At 38.2% G+C, this 22,528-nt stretch overlaps 1 protein-coding gene across 1 annotated transcript in view; it reads left to right on the forward strand.

The window, feature by feature from the left end:
- Positions 1-22,528, forward strand: part of LOC101487496 (CUB and sushi domain-containing protein 1) — a 457,578-nt gene that overhangs the window by 222,189 nt on the left and 212,861 nt on the right. The gene's annotated exons all lie outside the window — the stretch shown is intronic.

Here is a 22,528-nt window from a genome sequence, read left to right on the forward strand (position 1 = left end):
GTTCTCTGTTGTGTTATACAGAGCTAGACTGATGTTTCCCCTGTTTGTCCCCTGTAGCACTCTGTAGCCTCAGGCTAAGCCACTGTTTCTATAGCAACGACTGTCCAGGAGTGTGGTTCCCAAAAATGTCATTATTGTTGCACATGGCAGCAGGACATGATATTGTGCTTCTTTGAACTTTTAGGAACAAATGGACACAGAAGTCATCATAAAGTATCTGCTGGGACGCTTGGGAATTTCTTGTTTAGCTGTAAAATAAAATAGCTCGGGTGATGGTAGCAAACTTGTAAAACTATTTTTTTTAAAGGAAAAAAAAGCAAACAATGATGATGGGTGTGTGGAATATACAATTAAGTTTATTATTTTTTCATTATATACAAAAATTATCCATGTCACATAATAAAAATGAGTCAGTACCACAACAATACTCGGATCGATATTGAACCGTTTGATACAGTGCTTTCGGTTCGGTACGCATATGTATCGAACAATACAACATTTTTTATTTATTTTATCAAGTTTTCTTCTGACGATGCTGTCTGTGTGGAGCGCTCAGTGGATCTGCGTTCGACTACTCCGCCTAGGCTGCACTGTCAAGCGCAGATTCACTGAGCGCAGTGCAAGCTAGCAAGACAGAAGCTAACCTCGTTGCAACATGGCAACTGCCTCAACGCTACCCGAAATCAAACCTCCCCCACCCTGATTCACATCTGGCATTTGGAACTATTTTGGTTTTCATGTGAGGTATGACCCTGATGGTAAGCGCGTCATGGACTAAAGTAAATCAGTATGTTGGATGTGCCACGCAATGCTCAATTGGTGGGAACTAGTGCGTTAGCGCAGTTAGCTCGTTAACGTGGTGACGCCGTTCAGCCCCACGCACGGGGCGATTCCTGGTAACTCATTAATGGAGATTTGCTGCGTTATGGCGTTAATGTCATTTTAACGAGATTAACGCTGACAGCACTAGTGGGAACACAACAAATATGACTGCACATTTACGCCGACATCATCCTAGTGCAAAGACAAGTGAAAGCAGACAAAAACAACAAGCACGCATGCTACAAACTTTACCCGAGTCATTTAGACAGCCGTTAGCACATGATTCTCCTTATGGGGACCTGATATGTTTAATATGCTGCTGAGAATACAGCCCAGAAGAAGCGTATAGTATAGCTTTTATTTTGGAAAGAGACATTTCTCTGTAATAAACTCTCTTTTCCAAAGATGAGTGATTTCTCGATCAGATAGATGTATTTATTTTTTTTATTATTTTGTTGTTTCAGCAACATTAAATTTAAAAACTGTACTTTTGAGTTAAAATATATATTTATAATTCTAATAAATGACAAATTAAAAAAAACATGAACATTTTTGTATCGAAAAAATATCGACCCGTGACACCAAAGTATCGAACCGAACCGAACCATGAATTTTGTGTATCGTTGCACCCCAGATAGATAGATAGATAGATAGATAGATAGATATATAGATAGATATCCATTATTGCAATGGATGGGTATATATAGATATGAAGAACTTAAAAAAACGAATTTAAAATAATTTTTATCCATGCAAGTTTTCTATTGTTTCATTGATTAATAGGTAGACTTTCTTTAAAAAATAAATGCTATCCAGATTGATAAATTACTGTAACTAAGCTGTCCCGTCTGCACAGTTGTACAATGGGTGTTCATAATTAAATGTCAGTCAGTTTTTACAGCGTGTCAGTATAAACTGGTAATTACAGGCCCTTGACATGCTTAGGGACAACCTTTGTCAGCTCATGGCACCCTAGTAGTAGTCTACAGCTGGGAACCCCAAAGTATTATTGATCTAAAATCTATCCAAAGGTTCATATTAGAAGGCTGTTTCATGAGTATCTCAAGTGTAAGAAAATTCAATATAATAAATAAAACCCACTCTTTCAGGCTACCTTACTTTAACCCCATGTTCTTTTTTTTCTGAGCACAAAAACAGCTCAGAGCAGCATGTGGACAATGAACAGGGGAAGCTGATTTTTTTTGTTTTCAAATTAGTTAATTTTTAAGGGTTTTTTAAGTGTCAAGACTAAAAATAAACTAATCTGACCTGGGGGATAACTTAAACCACTGTGAGTTAACCTGAAGTGAGATGGTGATCAGAAATAAAATGAAGCACTCAAAGCTGCATCGCTCTTATTATGGAAAAGATAAAAACTTTTTGTTTTGTTGCTGAAGCAGAACGTACCCCTGCTCACAAGGAAAAGAGGAAGCGAGGAAAAAGAGAGAGCAAAGCCCTTCTCAGCAAAGCAAAGGAGGACCAAAGTGCGAAACCAAAAAGACCTCAAGCATAAATCCCTCAAGCTTCAATTTAACAAGTTTGGACTTGAAGGAATGGTTCTCTTTGCTGCACTGTAGTTATTGCAAGTAGATAAATCTCTCTGTTTGTGATTCATTTTTTGATAACTAACTGCTCTTCTATTCCAGCAGAATGGGTAACAAAAATAATTTAACACAGCGATGACATGTGGAAGTGAACACTTCCAAGAAACAAAGTAGCTTTACGGTAATTCATTGACAGGATGCTTAAGCTTGTGTCGATGTGAAAATTAACTGTGATTAATAATAAGAGTAACTTATTCACTTAAATTATTTTTCCACAACAAAAAGCAAAATTAGCAAAGCAAAGTCACAAGCCAGCTGACGTAGTTAGGGCGTGTCTACCCCATTATTAAAATCCTGGAAATGCTCCTGGATGTAGTGGCGTGATTAGCAGCTAAAGAGTAAAAAGAGAAGTATTAACAGTAGAAGGAGAAAAAGGAGGGAATATTGGACTTAAACACATTAGATCTCCAGGAAAAAAGCCCAAAGTTAATGGTAGTAATTCCCCTCGTCAGCTGGATGAGTAAATTTGTAATTGCTAACAACTTTATAAGGTGATTATAAGCGCTTTCTGTTGCCCACAAGCAGTCAAAAAATATGTTAATGCTGCTTTTAAATAAGCTAGGGAAATGCTACTGATTCAGCACGATATTATATAATATCCAAAAAAAGGACTTCAATTTTGCCTGGTAGCAAGAATTAAAGTGTGGGTACACACAGAGCAATGAATTTTAATTGAACTTAAATATAAATAGCTAGATTAAGTGGCTGCTGTGTTACAGTAGGCTTTATTTCCTTTTTGTGTCTTTTGGTAAATACCTTGCGATTCTTTGGTTGTTGCTCTTTATGGTGCTAGCCATCACAACATGGGGATTGTATATCACGATGCAATATTTTGTAGTTTCATAGTCAACCTGGAAAGGCTGAGGAGAGCTGGTGTTTAACAGAGTGTAGCTGCTACAGTGATTACTCTGTTTAGCAGGTGATTGATGAGAGGCACTGCTGGAAATGTCACTTGCCCTGCTAATATATTTTCACCAGGGGAACATAGAAAAGGCCGTGTTAATACATTTTAATACATTTACTCCAAGGGAGCAGAACTGAAATGTAACTTTAAAGGGGTTGAACTTTTTTCCAGCTTAATGTAGTTTAGGTATCAGCTTATGGCTCCAGACAACAGAGCTGAATGTAGATACAACATGTTTTGCTGTTGTGGCGTTTGCTGTTATCGCTACACACCTGAGATCTAATCCACCGGTGTTGTTTTGCCTTGATTTATTACGCCGTTGTTAATTCTGTGGTATTATCTGAATTGCAAAACAAAGTGAAGTTTGTACTCTGGTTGCCCTTCTTCACTGGTGATCACTGGGAATTTATGCTGGAAACATCAGTGCTTGGCACACTTAAAAGGAAAATCCAACATTTCGAATTGTCAAGCCGAATTCAGAAATGTTTTTTCTCATTATCTTGGACAGTGCAGTCACTATTTCAGATAATAAACAGCTTTATGTCCCAGAGCAATAAATGCAGGAATGAAAGCTCTGATCTGTAATATCATTGGGATGCAGGATGCTGCTTTGAATTAGAATCAAATAAAGTGAACCACGCTATGTTTATCTGACTCTATTGTAGTAGGTATCCCATGGTTTTAAGTGCTGTTGTTTATACTAGGCGATTTGAATAGTGGTATTCATTTTGTTGAACAAGAGCTATTTAACAATGATATTCACATTAATGATTTTTTTAAATGTCACTTATTATTAACACTTTTTTGAAAACAACAATAGCAACCAAAAAACAATCAGAAGTAAAATGTTCACAAGAAAGAATTAATTACATCTGAAAAACACACATTACTGACTAAAAACTTGGAGACTGAAGTTTCATTTAGCTTTTACATTGCTTATGAGATTTCCACCATCATTTGTGGCCAGTTAGTTATTACACAGCAATTTTATGTCATACCCTTTTTCCTATTTCAACATCGCACATTACACATTTGTTTAGATTTTTTTTATTTGATTGCTGATAAATATTATATACTTTCCTTTGCTAAAACTTGATGATAATTTCTTAATCTGAAGCAACTTCTTTGAATCTTTCAATTCTCTGTCCAGTCTTTTCAAAAACTGTATTAAATTTTTGTGCATATATATAAAATAAAGTGAACAAACAGAATTTTAAACTATAGTGTCAAATATCTCTAAAGTCTATAAATGGGGGTGGTGTGTGGGGGGATATTATTTATTGACAGTCCAAATGGCCCAGGGGAAGAAGGTGTGAGTCTGAAGGTGTGGGACCTGAGGCACCAACCTGAGGGCATCATGTCAAACAGTTGGTGGGCGGGGTGTAAGGGGTCACCTGTGATGACCCTGGTTTACCTGAGGCAGGAGGATCTGGTGATGCCCTCTAGGGGTGGCAGAGGGCAGGCAATTATTTTTTGGGAGGTGTTAATTACCCTCTATGCAGCCTTCCTGTTCTCTGTAATGGCCCCTATGTACTAAACACCCAGGCAGAAGGAGAGCATGTTATCCACTGAGGAGTGGCAGAAGTCCAGCAGTAGTTTCTGGTCCAGGTTATTCTTTCTCAGGATATGGAGGAAGTGTAGCCGGACAAGTTCTCTAAATTTGTATATAAATGTATAATAAAGCTGTTTTGAGTTGTACTTTGTTTATGCCGAGTCCTGCATTTTGAGTCCCTCACTTACTGCCCTGCAGCTGACACTTGACATCCATGCTGTATCCCTTGTTGTCCAAATGCATTTGGTATAGCCACTATGAGTTCCATTACATTGAGGTGGAGCTGTTTGCTTAAAAGCCATAATGCAAAAAAGTAAAATTAGCCAAGAATAAACATCACAAGTTCTGTCCAAAGAGCACAAAGTCCAACTTTATCAAATTTACTTACAAATGAACTTACTGAATAAAAAAACAGTTAGCAGATTCTCACAAATGACAAACTTAATTGACTCATCATTGTGGCCTAATGTATTACGCTAGACTGCAATAGTTAGTTTGTGTTGAATGTCTTTATAAGGTACAATTTACAGCAAGGACGGCGTCTTGTTTGATCTGTTTGGGGAAAAGATGGAAACAGTTGACTTTATGATTCACTGACAAACATGTTACATTTGGCTCCATATCTGAAGACCTTTCCTTTGATTGTTACCCTTAAACAGTGTTGGGGAGTAACGGAATACATGTACCGCCGTTACGTATTTAGAATACAAAATATGAGTAACTGTATTCCGTTACAGTTACCGTTTAAAAAGGTGGTATTCAGAATACAGTTACTTTGTTGAAATAAATGGAATACACTGGGGTACTTTCCTGTTTCATTTTGTCGCGGGTCAGGACTGTTTGGGTTTTGTTTGACAGCTACGTTCTTTTGTTCCAGGCGGCAGCGTTACGGTTGCCATGGTTACAGGGCGACGCTCTCTCTCTCTGCGACTGTGTGTTTCCTGGGTGAGAGAGCGCCTTTTCGTTGTTGTTGTTGTTGTTGTGCTAAGCTAACAGGCAGAATGCTACAAGCATAGCTCTAAAGAATGTAGCATCATGTTCAGTGTAGTCCGTGCTGCTGGGAGAATGGACTGCCATACACGTTATGTGTCTGTGAGCGCTAGGAGGGAGAAAAAGGGGAGTGGAAAGGTACGAGCAGTCATCGAGCAAAAACGGGAGCTGGAAGCATGTAAATATAATAATAACCACTGCAGCCAAGAAGAGTGCCTGACGAGCCCAGTTGTAAGTAAGCTATTAAGACTCGACTGTACACTGTGTTCGTGTTTTCCTCCGAAAACAACAAGTTCCGTTGGAGCAGCCTTTCAACGCCTCTCTGTCTGTCGCAAGAAAAGTTGACCCACACAACAAAGTAGAGCTATTTTTCGGCTACCAGCCGACAGGGACCCCGCCGTATTATGCTGGGCTTACACTGTGCGATTTTTTCAGTCGCGCGATTCAGCTCCTGCTCAAACTGTACGATTGACTCGCAGGGGTTAGAAGTTCATAGGTCACGATGCAGGGTCTCACACTATACGGCCCGATGCTCTGATGCGACCTGAGTGCTCACACTGTGCGTCCATAAAAATGAAGGTTATAACAGAAATTCTGTCGCTCGCTCTCCCTCTCCGTCTTTCACTCACACAGACACACCACCACCATCAACTTTGCTAAATTGCTAATGAAAAACATTGGTCAGGCAGCTGTGATTGAGCAGCAGTGTCGATCCAACTATTTTCACGGTTGTTGTGGTCGTGATAATTTTGTGAGGCCACATCGAAAGGGCTCGGATGGTTCTACAGGTTGTGCCTCCATCGCTTGTGTCCAGATCACACGCTGCACTGCCGTGCTACGCCGTCTTTTTCGCTGACATTTGTGTTTGCGCGTGCGCAGTGTGGCAAACTGCGGTGACACCCTCACGACCAAGCGATTGATGATCGGGAGCTGGTCGTGAGGTGTCAATCGCTTCTCGTTACCCCACGTATACTACACGATGCACGACGCACGATGAAGGCCAAAATCGGGCCGAGCGCCAAAACGATCGCACGACTCAAAAATCGGCTCAAAATGGGCCAAAAATCGCACAGTGTGAGCCCAGCATTAGTCAGAGGTCCCTTTACTACAGTTCGGAGTCGCGGACCTTCAGTAATAGTAATAAATCACACAGCAATAGTACATTCACGTTGTTGTAAAAAGCATGATAATATTGTAGCGGGTCAGGGCTGTTCGGGGTTCTGCTTGTACAGTTATGTTTTGTGTATGTTGCCATGGTGACGGGTGACGCCCTCTCGCTGCGACGGTGTGTCCTTCCGGGGTCAGAGGGCGCCCTATGTGTGTTGTGGTTTTTTTTATTTATTTATTTATTTTTTATTAGTAATATAAACATACAAACAAAATGCACCATATATTACAGATTCAGAGAATAAACATTTCTTACATATTAGCAACTTTCATATATAGTGAAAATAAAATATAAAGATGGGGTCACATAAATTAACAGATTATTAACTCACTAAATCAAAATCTTCTACAAAGGAAACAAAAAAAGCAGCCTTTTTCTTTTTAACTAAAGTCAAAGATTTAACCAACAGGTTTAGGTCGTTTTTCCAGTGAGCCAGTGTTGGTTTAATCTTAAAAAAGCGACATTTATGTATAAAATACTTACACAAGATTAATAACACATTAACACCATAATTAGCTTTCTTTTCTTTCAAAAACACTCCAAACATTATCATATTTAAGGTAAATGGGGTAATTTGAATCCCACTGGAATAAAGCCAGGTATGAAAATCCAACCAAAATATTTGTATAAAATTGCACAAAAAGAATAGATGGTCCAAATCCTCCTCTTCTGTTTCACAAAATACACAATTACCCGTTTCTATTTTGAATCTATCACTAAGGAGTCTATTTGTCGGGTAAATTTTATTCAAGATTTTAAATTGGACTTCTTTCCCTTTAGGAGGGATAGGGAAGGTGATATAATCAGTTCTTATTTTTTCAATTTCTTCCCTTTGGAAATCTTTTAATATGTAATTACGTCTAAGTAAATTTGGAGAATAAAGACTCCCTAATGAAGATCTAAGAAACTTATTATTGCATTTAACATCACAAAACTGAATACCATCTATATATAATTGCCTTAACTTGGGGGAGATGTCAGAATATATTATATCATTTACAACTATGTTTTTAAGTGACAATGGAATGGATTTTATAACCCGATTAAATTTACTTTTAGAACATTGGATATTAAACTTTTGGCAAAAATCTTGATGTCCTAGAACATGTCCTTCCTCATCTACAAAATGGGCAATTGCCCAAACACCTTTTGATAACCAATCTTGAATAAAAATAGATTTTCTGTTCATCAGTATATATCTATTGTTCCAAATTGGGCTATTATGTGGAGTGAAATTATGTTTAAATAACATTTTCCAATAAAGAAGGACCTGTTTATGGAATTCAGAGAGTTTAGCAGGTAGCTTAGTAATTTCAAAGTCACACTTTAGGAGAAAGTCGATACCCCCTAGTGTGTTAAAGACCTTACTTGGTATAAAAAACCAAATGGAGTGTGGATTATTTAGGAAGGATTTTAACCATTTAAGTTTCAAAACACCATTCATTATGTCAAAATCAATTGCGTTTCCACCGCCTTCAATGTATGGTTTAACCAAATCATCTTTAGATATATAATGGCACTTATTCCTCCAAATAAAATTAAAATTCAAGCTATTAATTGTTTTAATAACTTTATTCGATATTGATAGAGAGTAAGCTGGATATATAAATCTAGATAAACTGTCCATTTTGGTTAATAATATTCTTCCAAAAATTGTGATGTCTCTTTGTAACCACTTATTTAGGATTGTCTTACATTTGTCAACATTATCTAAAATATTTACTTTTTCTAAGACTTTGTGATCTTTTGAAATTGTGATGCCCAAATATTTTACCTCCTTCTTCACCTTTATATCGTACAGTAATTGTGAATTACACTCCTTTAATGCCAATAATTCACATTTATTTAAATTTAACTTTAAGCCTGAAGCTTTTGAGAATGTAGTGATTATTTGTTTTACCAGGGGAATCTGATGTTCATTTTTTAAGAAAAGAGTAGTGTCATCCGCAAGTTGACTAATTATTAAAGAATTGTCCATAATCTCAATTCCGGCAACGCTGCTGTTTTTAATTAGAATTGCGAGCATCTCCACAACCATTATGAACAACAACGGAGAGCTTCCACACCCTTGCCTAATTCCTCTTTTGACGCTAAATCTTTTACCAGTGCCATAGCCTAATGACACAGAGCTATTTATATCATTATACAGTATATCTATTATCTTCCTAAATTTATCCCCAAATCCAAATCGAGTTAGTGTTTCTAAAATAAAAGGATGTTCTACTGAATCGAAAGCTTTATAAAAGTCCAAGAAAAGAATAAAACTGTCATCACTAATCAGATCATTGTAGTCCAGTAAGTCTAAAACCAATCTGATATTATTATGAATGTTCCTGTCTTTCAAAAACCCTGATTGTGTCTCACTAATTATACTTGAAACCCCTTGTTTGAGCCTTGTTGCAACTGAGCTAGAGAAAATTTTATAATCTGTATTTAATAAAGTTATGGGCCTTAAGTTATCCAATTGTCGTTTATCTTTGTTTGGTTTAGGAATTAATGTAATTAATCCTTGTTTCATGCTAGACATCAATTCTCCCTTTTCAATACTGGCCAGTATAGCTTTGAATAAAATTTCCCGTAAGTCTTCCCAAAAAAATTGGAAGAAATTAACTGTAAGCCCATCTGGACCAGGGGATTTATTAAGTGCCATTTTCTTAACAGATGCATCTAACTCTTCAATTCTGAAGTCAGATTCACATAATTCCTTAAATGATTCATCAATTTTAGGGATCAGATTATCTATTTGATCAAAAAAGACATCACAATCTGCTTGGGAGAACTGTGAGGAGTATAAATTGGAATAGAATGTATAAGTTTCATTCTCCAAAATTTTAGGGTCGTCACATTCAATGCCATCAATTAACAGAGAAGATATAAAATTTCTTTTCTGTCTGCTCTTTTCTAAATTAAAAAAATATGAAGAATTTCTTTCCCCCTCCTCAATCCACTTGGCCCGTGAACGCACAAAAGCTCCTTCTGCTTTATTTAGGTAGAGCTGATCTAATTTAGTTTGCAACTCCATAAGTTTACTCCTTTCTTGGGTATTTAGATCATCTTTACTACAGCAATAAGTATGTGTGTTGTGGTTGTCACTACCCGATCACTACCCGATCCGTACCGGAAACCCGATCGGTACCCCGCATGCGCAAATCTTACGTCACTTCCTCTCTTTGTGACATATTTGAATGATGCGGTTAGCGCCCAGTTAGCTCCTAGCATTTCTCAACAGCTCTGCCTTCTTTTCGACTGCCCGGGACATTTAAACAATGGATAATCCGTATACAAAGAAATTCATGCTTTTCTCCTCAACAGAGAGCGTCCCCCGATTGAGCAACAGCGCCGTAAAATAAGAAGAATGGCGCCTAATTACAGAGTTAATAATGCAGACTTTGTAATATCTCACGTGTAGATTCATCAGCCAGATGAAGTGTTTACTGACAATTGACACTGATAGCGCACATCATCATCACTATTCCAACAATCCTCTCCTCACAGACAAGCATAAACACACTCGACTATCGCTAAATCAGATTTAACACACGTTTGTAATGACGATAATTCAGTTTATAATTGGGTTTATTCGCTCGGTCAGCAGGTGGCGGTATCCTCGTACACTGGGGAGTAAACTGCCATTAAACGAACAGAAGAAGAAGAAAACATCTGCACATGCGCGGTACGGATCGGGTCGACCCGATTTGTACGGTCAGACTTTACACATGCGCAGTAAGGATCGGAGAGTCCTGATCCGTAACTTTCTCTTTATTTTTCGTTTTTGTCTACATTGTACTGAAATGCTTCATTATTGCAAACATTTTAAGATATACTTGTTATTCTTAACATCTTAACAGATACTCTGACCCATAACTATCGTAAAACGCTACGACCGGAAGTAGAAACCTTTCGCGCATGCGGGGTACCGATCGGGTTTCCGGTACGGATCGGGTAGTGACAGTTTTTTTTTTTTTTTTTTTTTTAATTAAACTTTATTTACAAACAACAGTTTAACATACAAGGCACCATCATTAATCCGATTATGTTACATCCTCGGTTGAGCATTATAGCAAAACAAACAAACAAACAAAACGAACAAAAAAAAAACCCAAAAACAACAACAATAAGCACAAAGTTAAAAGAGTTAGCACAAAAATAAAGAACAGTCATTGAAGGATTCGAACCAAAGGCAAAAACTAACGTGCAAAAAAAGGGCAGTCGTGATTATAAAATAGGGAGTTTTTTGTTTTTTTTAACATAGGTTAAACTCTTTAAATAAAACAACAAGTTTATGGGCTTTCTTGTTATTCACAAGTTTCAGCGATTTAGCCCAGAGTCTAAACTCATTCAGCCATCTGTTTATACATGGTTTAGCTTTAAAGTATCTGCATTTGTGAATAAAAAATTTTCCCATTAACAAAATCGTCCTAATCAACAGGTCAAAATCTGCATTCTCAGCAAGTATTCCAAATTTTATTACTGTCACCGTCAAATGTGGTAACTGAATTCTCCTGGACTGTAGCCAGCTCCACATGTCAGTCCAGAAGGAGTGCACTGATTCACAGTTGAAAAACAAGTGATCCAGACTTTCAATATCATTTTCACAAAATGTGCAGGCGTTCACATCTAAATTAAATTTCCGTCTTAAGAATTCATTGGTTGGATAAACCTCATTAATGATTTTAAAGTGAACCTCTTTTGCTTTAGGGGAAAGAGGAAGTGAAATATACTTATCGCCTTAACCTCCATGGTCTCAAATTCTTTAAGGATATAATTTCTTTTAACCGGATTAGGGAAAATTTCATTTATCAAAATATTCCTGATCACTTTGTTTGTAAACCTGCTGTCACCAAATTCAACTCCAGCTATGCAGAGCTGCCTCAGTCCAGGAGAAATTTTAGAGTGCACAATATCTTCTTTTATCATTGATCTCAAAGGGACTGGAATGGCTTTCACTAGGGATTTATATCTCTTAACAGTACATCTTACATCAAATTTCTCACAAAACGTCTCATGCTTTAATAAGACCCCTTTATCATCCATAAAATGAGCTACAGCCCAAATCCCTTTAGATCTCCATTCATCCACGTACACAGATTTCCTACACAAACGAATATACCTGTTGTTCCATATAGGGGTATTGTGAGGAGTAAAGTTATGTTTGTAGATTAATTTCCAGTAGAGAAGGACCTGCTGATGGAAAGCTGAGAGTTTAACAGGTAACGAACTGCAATCAAAGTCACAACGTAACAAAAAGTCTATTCCACCCATTTTGCCAAAAATCACACTGGGAATAATGTTCCAAAAGGAATTTTTGTTCCTAATGAAAGATCTTAACCATTTCAATTTTAGTACACCATTCATAACATCAAAGTCAATGGCATTAGCCCCACCCTCTTCATAATTCTTAATCATATCATTTTTCTTTATATAATGACATTTGTTCCTCCATATGAACCTAAAATTAAGATTATTTATAGATTTAATTAGTTTTGGAGATATGGGCAGAGAAAAGGCTGGATAGATTAGTCTGGATAGACTGTCCATTTTGGTTAGCAAAATTCTCCCAAACAGAGTTATGTCCCTTTGCAGCCACCTGTTTAAAATAGACTTACACTTTTCTATATTGGTACAGATATTCTTATTTTCAGTTGATGTCTTATCCTTGCAAATTACAATGCCCAGATACTTAACCTCTTTTTTAATCTGTATATTATCTATTGCTTGCAGGGTACACTCATGCAGAGCTAGAATTTCGCATTTATTAATATTCAGCTGTAGGCCAGAAGCTTTGGAGAAATGGTTGATCGCCTGTAAGGCTAAAGGAATCTGGTCTTCATTTTTTAGAAACAGGGTGGTATCATCTGCGAGCTGACTGATTATTATCTGTTCACCCATCACAGTTAACCCCTCAATGTGACTGTTTTTAATCAAAATAGACAACAGCTCAGCAACCATGATGAACAGAAGTGGTGAGCTGCTACATCCCTGCCTTATCCCTCTATTAACCTCAAACCTTGAACATGTACCATGTTCTAGCAAAACAGAGCTGTTAATGTCATTATATAGCATCTCTATAACATTGACAAATTCCTCTCCAAAACCAAAAGACTGCAGAGTTTTTAATATGAACGTATGTTCAACTGAGTCAAAAGCTTTGTAAAAATCCAAGAACAGGATGTATCCTCTCTCTTGGATTAATTCACTGTATTCAAGGAGATCCAAGACCAGCCTAATATTGTTATGAATTAGTCTTCCTTTCAAAAAACCTGATTGTGTTTCACTGATGATGTTTGAGATGCCTTTCTTTAGCCTCTCAGCTACAGCTCCAGACAGGATCTTATAGTCAGTGTTTAGTAAGGTGATGGGTCTTAAATTGTCTAAAATTCTTTTATCCTTGCCCGATTTAGGAATCAGGGTTATCAACCCTTGTTTCATGCTCGGCATCAGTTCTCTTTTCTCTATCGATTCCTTTAATGCATCAAACAATAAAGTTCTTAGGTCCTTCCAGAAGAATTGATAAAAATTAGTAGTGAGTCCATCTGTCCCTGGGGACTTGTTTAATGCCATTTTCATGACCACCAAATCCAGTTCCTCAATTTTAAACTCTGAATCACACAGATCTTTGAAAGGCTTGTCAATACATGGGATGAGATTATGAATCTTATCAAAGAAACTATCAGAATCAGCTGCTGAATATTCTGAGGAGTACAATTTGGAATAAAAAGTGAAGACTTCCTTTTCAATCTTTCTGAAATCTTTACATTCAGTCCCATTTATCAACAAGCTTGAGATTAGATTTCTCTGCTGTCTACACTTTTCCAGCTTACTAAAATATGAAGAGTTCTTTTCACCTGCCTCAATCCACTTGGCTCTCGATCTTATAAAGGCACCATGGGCTTTCTCTAGGTAAAGATCGTCCAATTTAGATTGTAACTCCATCAATTTATTCTTCTCTTGCACGTTTAGTTTTTCTTTACTACAGCACTGAGTTATTTCACGAAGTAAATTACTTTCATATTCCCGTTTTTCCCTGTTCAGTTCTTTGCAGAATTTTATAGTGAATTCTCTGATTTTGAATTTAACAAATTCCCATTTCTGTATATTACCCACTACTGAGTCATCATTTTTTATATCTATAATTATATGTCTAATTTTATCAAAAAACCTGTCCTTATTTAAAAGGCTGGCATTAAATTTCCAATATCCTCTGCTACTACGTTTCGTTCTTGTTGGTTCTAAGACAAGATCAATGAAACAGTGATCAGAAAGGGGTGCTTTGGAGATTTTAGATTGTGAAGTACACCTCAAAATGTCATCGCTCACTAACCAATAATCAAGTCTTGACCTGCTTTCTCCATTAGGTTTAAACCAAGAATAATTCTTAACTCCAGGATTCAAACTTCTCCAAATGTCTGTAAAATTATTATCACTAGAAAAGTTCTCAATAATGTTATTCTGTTGCCTCCTTCCTAAGCGAGGAGGCCATCTGTCCATCCATTCATCTGGTGTCATGTTCCAGTCTCCTCCTACTAGGATGTAATCTGTGGGGTACATAACTTTAAACTCTGAAATAACATTTGTTAGATTTTCCAATAGACTTTTATTTTGACCCTCATTATTATGTCCATAAAGATTTGTAACAATTAGAAATATACCTTCGCTCTTCAAGACTGCAGTTAACCAATGACCCTCACTATCAGCTTTATATGTTATAATCTCCCCTGGGAACTTATTAAAACAAATCGCCACACCTCCAGATCTGTTAGATCCATGACTGAAAAGAATCTTGTCTCCCCACTGATTAGCCCAAAAGGTAGCATCGGCATTCACAGAGTGAGTTTCTTGTAAAAACAGACAATGACATTTTTGCCCCTTGCAAAATAAAAAAAGTGCCTTTCTCTTAACAATTTCCTTCAAACCCCGAACGTTTAATGAACCAAAAGAAATTTTTGAGTGAACCATAATAAGAATATGCTAAGAAAATAACTTCTTTTTTTTAAAAAAGAAAAGAAAAATATATAAATATGAGTTTAAATTGTAACACTTGTCACCAACTCAGTGACTAATAACCTTTAACTTTAAGTAGAACTCTTTTGTCCCATTAATAATATTCCACTGTATACAGTCTTACATCAAGTCTTTCATTCAACGTCAACGATCCTCCGTCCTTCGATGTATCCATGAGGACCCCGGAAAAAGGCCCGTTTCCCAGCCCGTCTGGCTTGTTCAATTTGCGGCCACAGCCGCCTCCTCTCTTCCCAGTCCTCCCGCGGCAGTACCTCAGCGAAGTGGAAACCCCCGTTCTTACAGACAGCCGAATCTTTGGTGCGACGCCAAATCTCCTCTTTCACGTGTCTTAGAGCAAACAGAATGATGATATGTCGGACCTTGTTCTCAATCTTCTTCCCAACTCTATGCACCACATCCACAGATTCTTCAAGCTTTGATATCATATCAGGTGCGATCTTGCCAAGAATTCCAATAACCAGCGATCTGACATCTTCATCTCTTTTCTCTTCTAATCCTTTAATCCGGAGGCACCACCTCATTTTGTACCTTTCTTGCTCTCTCACTCTCTCCTTGAGATCGTAGTTATCTTTGGTCAACTGCTCGTTTCGTCTCTCCAACTCTCTAACCTTTTGTTTACATTCTTTCACCTCCTCCGAGTTGAACTGAACCGCTTTGGCTAGGCTGGCTAGCATCGTACTAGCTTGCTTGCATTGCACACTCAGGTCAGCTAGCTGCTCGTCCACTCTTTTTTCAAGGTTTAGAATCGCTTTCAATATAGTAGCATTGGAGACTTCGTCACTTTCACTTATCTCTGCTGACTTAGCTTTCTTTTCTGCAGGCTTCTTACAAGGTGTAGATGGAACCGAATCGTTGCCCCGTTCCCTTTTGCTCATCACTGCTACGTCCATTGCTACGTAGTCATGATCCGTTCCTTCTCTGCGGTCTTCCTTTCCATCACATGGCGATGTTGTTTCTTGTTTTTTGAGGTCGAGTTTGAATTTAGCAGGTTTAACTATACTTGGGGCAGTCATTTTACTACTTTCGAGTGGAAACAATAACGAACACAAAGTAAATTCTGGGACAAGTTCAACGAGCTCCTAATTCGTGCGACTGCTCAACACGCCATCTTGCGCCACCCCTCTCGGGTAGTGACAGTGGTTGCCGCGCTGAGCAGTTAGCTAGTGGCAGTGTGTTCTTCTGCAAATGTAATAAACGGCTGTGCTCCCTGGCTAGCTCACGGGAAGCAAGACCAAACGATAAGATAAGATAAGATAACCTTTATTAGTCCCACACGTGGGAAATTTGTTGATACCTCCGTCTCCTCCTTGTCTGAACTCGCCACAATATATTAAGTAATCCAAAGTATTCAGAATACGTTACTGTCATTGAGTAACGTAACGGAATAGGTTACAGAATACATTTTGGGGCATGTATTCTGTAATGGAATACATTTTAAAAGTAACCTTCCCAACACTGCCCTTAAATAAGTCCCACATGTCCCACAACCACAGGGTGAGAATTAATTCTAAGGGCTCAAGCAAAGGTGTCCTCAGAATGTGAAACACCCTAATAATAGCTTTGAATTATGAGTTAGTGGTGTCCATAATGCTACATTAGATGATGAATATTGAAACTAAGAGAGAGCTCATTGAGTGGTGAGGGGCCTCCAGTCAGTTAGCAATGGTTCTTGGCCATAATTGGCCAGGAGCCCTATCACAGTTTGTTTGGTTAGAGCTGTAAAGCATTACGTGTCAGTCAAGCTGTTAATACATTTGTGCCTTGGGAACATTAGCTATGCTGGGGAGTTCATTTAGCTCAGGGGCTTTGGCATCTTTCCAACTGAAACAACTTTATATGAAAAACTAGAGATTAAAACAGTATGGAGATGATATTTATTTATAGATATACACCATGGGAACGGAGTAAAGGTGTTAATGAATTATGGATTGCACCCACAGAGAGATGCTTTCAGTGTGAACTCACTGTCCCAGCAGAGACATGAAGTGAATTCTTCAGTGGTAAAAGAGGATAGTAGGCCAGTAAATACATTTCATCTGCATCTTTTCCTAAAAATTGTGCTTGTATGTTAATTGTGCAAACATTACCTTAAAATTAGCCAATTTCTTCTAACTGTGAAGAAATTGTCATTTTCTTACAAAGGGACATACTAGACCGAATAGTTTGCTCTCTAAAGTTCACTTACAAGGCTTTGGGTGACCGAGGTTGTGGGAGTGTTTTGGATTCAAAACTAAAACTGACCTGAATTTTGAGTTGAGTTGAAATAAAGTCCAAAAAGTCTTTTTATTTAAAAAAAAAAAAAAAAGTTAAGCCAAAGTTTTAATCTCTGTGGAAAGTTGAATTTTCCCCAACATATTTCAAATGTTAACATCTGTCCAAATCCCTGTTTGGCAAAATGCGCACACACTCTGACATTTGTTCTGGTTCCGCTTGGTTTTAACTTTACAGCCCCCTGGAAACCAAACAAGAAATTAGTGATTTTTGCCAGGTATGAGGAGCTGGATTTGACAAAACATCTGTTCCAACATTAGCTCGTGGCAAGTTACATGCTCTGGATACAAATATATTTCACTCCAGTTGTTTTGTTTGTCTCAGAGATGTAGGGGTCATTTTCCACGTATTCCCCGTGTTTTTACTGACAGTTCACAGAGAACATCAAAATAATAGCATTTTGATCTTCTGACATCATTCTATCTATTGTATTAATTATGTACTGTACTGTTTTTTTCCACTTGATGTTAACAGTTTTCTATTTATTTATTTATTTATTAGTTGTGACTGACATTTTAATGAAAGCAACCCATTCTGTACTTGCTATCATCAGCCTCTTTAGATATAGATCTCTAACATATCTTTTTTATCTGTGATTCTACACATATGTTCAGACTCAAAGATGTTAAAAAAATGAGCAAACATTGAAAATCTTAGTCCTTGCTTTTTTCAAACAAAAATTTAATCAGACCTAATTAAAAGAATACATAAAGAACTGGACCATAGGTATACTTAATAATAACACTGGTATCTATAAAATTGTATCTATATACATTCCTATTTACAGTATATCATATATGTTATTTGTATCCCACTATAGAAGAATCTTGTTGTGCTTCTGTGGCAGCAATAGAGAAAGAGAAACTAATGATGAAGCACTCTGGGAATGTTTAATTCACACAGACATAATAAAAACAAATTAGAAAGGATCAAACAGAAAGTAGGATACAAATATCTATGTTCAAGAATTCTGCAAGACAATAATAATAGTGTATTAATGATTTACCAAAAGGCTTTATCAACACCTCTCTCATGCACCGCTTCCTGTCTCTTTCACTTCCTCATTCCTTCTGGCTGTCATTGTTTACTTCCGTAACCCTTCATTTGTTCTTTCCCTTTTAACACAACTTGTTCTTCCCCTCCCAACTCTTTCTCTTCCATCCTCTATTCGTTCTTTTTTCATTCACTCATTTTGCGTGTCTAAACCTCGCGTCACCTTTTCATCAATACTGAAATGTTGCCCTTGCGAAGAGTTGCTATAGCAACACACTGACCTGCCCTAAGGCTGTAAAGGGCTGGAAGGGACGAGCACAACAGAGGAGCACCATCAGTCACTTTCAGGAGAATCTCACATAAGCACACACAAGCACGTTCACTTGTACGCAGTCATCTTTCCATGACTTCAGAGGACATTACAATGCATTCATTCTCATGATTACGCTGACCATTCCTGTAACTTTAATCTGGTTTTCCTCTAAGCTTAAATCAAGTCTTCAACTTTAATTTTATTGATCTACATTAAAAGATTTGGGTCCCCTTATTCTTACTTTGTCAACAGACATACAAATAGGTAGTAAGTTTCCAGTGATGACTGGTGGAATGAACTTCTTCCCCATTACCACATGGAGTGGGATCCAATCTGCCAATCAAGTTTCTAGTTGGGACTTTAGCTTTTTCTCTCCCGGAGCACTTTGTTGCTTTTCTTGTATATTTATGTATATTTATCTTTAAAAAAAACTCCCTCAGACAATGGTGTGAGTGCAGTAGTATATATTTAGATGACACTGACATACCAATTGGATAGCAGAGTACATGATTATAGATGAAAACTGCAACTTGACTGGTTGGCAGAGACACACAACTGCAAGGTGCTAATTCTCGTGCTGTTGTGATTACTTATTATGCAAAACACCACTATGTGTTCACCATAAATTAATGATAAATAAATAAATCCCAATGACCTCAAATTCTAGATAATTGCAATTTTTAACCATGGAGCCGTCCAATATTAAGTAATCAATGTGATTATGCTGCTGAATGCAACTACAAATGGGTAATTTGAACTTTCCCAGGCACGAGGTCAGAGCTAAACAAGTCTGATTAAAAACATGCCAAACAAATCAAGAAGTTGTGCACACAGCTTTTATTGCAGACTTGATTTACATTGTAATTAATGTGGAATATCCCCAAACTAGTCCTGATTGTTAGTGGCAAATAAACAGCCATTTGTTCCTCTGAATTAAAAATAGCTAACTTATCAACTTACCACCTATCTATGACTCATATATGTGGGCCCACCTTTTGCTGCCACAAAAGCCATGACCCATCAAGTATGGACAGGCTGCTTTCTTTTCACAGTGTGTCTTGGTGCCGGGCGTTCTCCAGGAAAGTGATGCACACATTCCCGATAAGCCACATGATGTATTCCTCTCCTGGTCTATTTCTGATGCTCACATGCTTATTGTTGGAGTTTCTGGCAGTTGACAGGAGTCAGCATGGGCACTCTGTACCCAGCTGGGACTATGCACCCCTATACACAACAAACTGCGATGCGCTGTGTGTCCTGACATCTTTCTATCAAAACAAACATCATGTTTTTCAGTTAATTGAGCTACAGTAGCTCGTTTGTTGGATCACACCGCACGGGTCAGCCAATGCTCCCCTTGGGTTTGATAGATACTGGCCACTGCAGACAGGGATCATCTTACAAGCGCTAAAGTTTTGGAGTTGCTCTGACCCAGTCATCTGCCATCACAATTTGACCCATGTCAAACTCACTCATTGTTATGCTTGCTCATTTTTCCTGCTTCTAACACATCAACTTTGAGGGGAAAATGTAAAATTTCTCCCTAATATATGCCTAGTCTCAGGTCTGCACCCTTCTGGATAGAGATCTCATATATCATTCTCCTAAGGCCATCACCCATTTTGGGCGGTCACTGCTCCTAGTGTTCCAGTTAACACATTCACCAGTCATATCTTCTCTTGCTCTCAATCCTTGGTTTCTTGACCTTCTTGTGTTCACACTTCCTGATGTTGCCATCACTTGGTGTGCTATATTGATCACTATGGCCATCTTCCTCTGCTTGTCCACCACTGCTACTCACCTGCTACCACCACTACTCATCAGCAGTTTCTCTATCTGTATCTCTATCTGTATCTGGAAGTCCCACAGGATTCTAGCTTGGTTATTCTCAACCACCTTTGGGGGTGTATTCCATTTTGATATTGGTACTTCCAGACCATACTCAGCACAGTATCAGCTCAGCTGTATACTAGGCCAGCCACTTGGTTATCATTAACATCTTGCTCGCAAAACACCAGCTACTGGTAGACCAGGCAGTCGCCCGAGACTGCAAGACTAGGCTGACCAACCTGTGCCCTGACTGGATTGATTACAAGAAGGTCAATGACTCGATGCCCCACACCTGGATCCTGGAATGCCTGGAACTATACAAGATCAACAGGACCCTAAGAGCCTTCATCAGGAACTCAGTGGGGATGTGGCGTACAACACAACTTCAAGCCCAAGTCACACACAAGTCACAATACAGTGCAGGATCTACCAAATATATATACGACATTAGCACTGTTACCTCATAGCAAGGTCCTGAGTTTGAGTCCACCATCGGGCTGGGGTCTTTCTGTGTATAGATTGCATGTTCTGCCAGTGTCTGCGTGGCTTCTATCAGGTATTCCGGCTTCCTTCCACATGTCCAAATACATAAAATAGTGGAGTTAGGTTAACTGGTGATTTTAAATAGGTGTGAATGTGCAAATGGTTTTCTGTGATTCCCAAATCACACCTAAAATTTAATTTTAGGAGATGACATGATAGTTAAACCACCACACTTGGTGTTTGATGATAAAATATCAAAACATCAAGTGTGTTAACAAGGATACTTAGGCCTTAGGACACTCTGATTTGTCTATATGAGGGAAACCCTTTGAGCATGAGGCAGGTATTTTTCTTTCTTTCTTTTTTTAACATGACAGCTTGGCAGACACAGAACTCTACAGTCACATAACTGTGACTAATGACTTGGCTTGAACACATGATTCTTTCTTTTTTTTTTTTTGCTTTTTTTCCCCATTCTTCTTTCACTCCTTCAACCTGTCCTTGAGTCAGTGATTTAGCTTGGGCTTTGGATTTGGTTTTGTGCCTCACCGTATTCAAACAGAGCAGGGTGGATGTTTGTGCAGAGGACAGAATGGTCAGCTGAGTGCAAGTAACTTGTCTCTGATGCATGACTTCATACAATCCAAATAATGAGTCAATTATAGTAAATTATACATGTTTGGACCCCACTGCAATTAGTTCACCTCTCTGTTTTGCTGTGTGACTGGAGTCTCCTCTTCTTTTCCAACCTCCTCCTCCCCACCGCTCTCTTCCCATTTACTCCTTCTCCTTCATTATATCACTAGTCTTTCTCCTACTCCCTCTTCTCTTGTCTGTAGCTTTCTCTTTCTCTCTTTTTCTCCTCTTCTTGCTCTCTTTGTCTTCCTCTCACCCCATCCCTTCCCCTTTCTCAGTGTCCTAGTTCACAGGGTCTCATGGTGAAGCTTTGTCTAATTACCATGCTAGCATTTAACTGGAACAGCGTACACAAACACACAGATTGACTTACTCAACACCCCTTACACATAAACACACTGCACAGTGCATGCCCATAGACAGATACACATAAAAGCCATTTGGATGCACATTACGAACAGACATTACACACCCAGCAAGTTAACATGCTCCAGTTATACAAGTACACATAACACACAGCATACACCAGGGTTAGATACAGTGGAATTTGTCCAGGTTGAACTACAGCCACTGTGTTGCTGCCCCTTCTGTGAAGCTAAGGCGTGTTGGCTACAGTCATAGTTGATTTTGGCCTAGTTATACCATGAACTGCCTGTAGCTTCTCCCACTGTAGAGCTGTGTCATCTAAGAACGCGCAGCAACAGATGCACATTGGAGGCAAAATGCTTGCCAGACATCTCAATACCACGCAGTCACTTTAGCATATTTTTAGGTTTCCTGGGAAAACCAAACATACATACAATATGTGTCATTTTGTGTGGGTAATTAGGTTGACTGTAAAATATAGTATATTTAATAATTAACTGATTAAGACAAATAAAAGCGAAATGCTGAACTCAAAGCATTTTGCTTATTTTGTACTGGATATTTTTACCGCTTC

This window comes from Maylandia zebra, linkage group LG1, assembly GCF_041146795.1.
Source record: "Maylandia zebra isolate NMK-2024a linkage group LG1, Mzebra_GT3a, whole genome shotgun sequence".
Classification (NCBI taxonomy): Eukaryota; Metazoa; Chordata; class Actinopteri; order Cichliformes; family Cichlidae; genus Maylandia; species Maylandia zebra.